Source organism: Pinus tabuliformis, chromosome 3_2, assembly GCF_031772625.1.
Source record: "Pinus tabuliformis cultivar Carrire ecotype Pingquan chromosome 3_2, CPIR1, whole genome shotgun sequence".
NCBI lineage: Eukaryota > Viridiplantae > Streptophyta > Pinopsida > Pinales > Pinaceae > Pinus > Pinus tabuliformis.
This window is the reverse complement of record NC_142302.1, coordinates 1,138,233,382-1,138,234,495: the sequence shown is the minus strand read 5'-3', so window position 1 is coordinate 1,138,234,495 and position 1,114 is coordinate 1,138,233,382. Positions and strand designations below refer to the sequence as shown.

Below are 1,114 nucleotides of genomic sequence, written 5' to 3'. Positions count from 1 at the left end.
TAAGATTGATAGCGCCGCCCAGACTTGAACTGGAGACCACCTCTGTACTTAATCCAAATGTGCCACAACTTGGTAAAATTTAGAGAGTGAAAACTAGTCTTCTTTGATCAATTATTCCTATTTTTGGACAACATCAACTGGAAACCACCTCTGTGCTTAATCCAAATGTGCAAAATTAGTCTTATTTGATCAATTATTCCTATATTTTTGGACAACATCATGAAACAGATCCAAATGTGCAAAACTAGTCTTATTTGATCAATTATTCCTATATTTTTGGACAATATCATGAAACAGATGGGCCTGATGGCGCCGCCCGGACTTGAACCGGAGACCTTCAGTGTGTTAGACTGACGTGATAACCAACTACACCACGGCACCTCCTGTGACATCTACGGGCCGATGACATCCATAGGCCAATAGTATTTTTTGACTGGTACAGCATGGCTAGCTATTGTGAATTTATCAATTTTTTTTTGCGCTCTCTGAATATTCATTACCAAAGTTCACGCAACCATCCTATCCTCGCTCTCCATCTGTCATCAACAGTTCACACAGCCATCCCATTTGCACTCTTCTACCTGTTATCATCCAGCTTGGCCTTCTGTAAGTCCACTGTTTGAGTGAAACCCATATTTCCAGTTCTGAATGAGAGAGGCAGCGCCTTAGATGTTGCAGTAAACCCTTCAGATTGAAACTGCAACCCACACAGTATTAGAGGCTCAAGCATGAATTGGAGTAGCCTGTTTGTGCTATAATTTTTTTTTTTGAATGGTACCGTATTAAGACCACACGACTTGCGGAGAATTTTGACAGTTGATGCGGGCCCTGATCTTCTGAGCAGCGTTTCGCTGAGGATGGATTCTGCATAGTGTTGCACGACCTGCTTTATTAATTGAACATGTAATTTTTTATTTTTATTTTTTGAATGGTACCGTATTAAGACCACACGACTTGCGGAGAATTTTGACAGTTGATGCGGACCTTGATCTTCTGAGCAGCGTTTCCCTGAGGATGGATTCTGCATAGCGTTGCAAGACCTGCTTTATTAATTGAACATGTAATTTTAGTTTAAAACTTGTACTCTTATACGTAGCGTACCCTATGACTCAAG

General features: G+C 40.8%; 1 non-coding gene across 1 annotated transcript; it reads right to left on the bottom strand.

Moving 5' to 3' along the window:
• Window positions 1-307: 307 nt before the first annotated feature.
• Window positions 308-381, bottom strand: TRNAV-AAC (transfer RNA valine (anticodon AAC)). The gene has a single exon. It is a non-coding gene; the product is annotated as a tRNA-Val (tRNA).
• Between the last annotated feature and the right edge of the window lie 733 nt (window positions 382-1,114).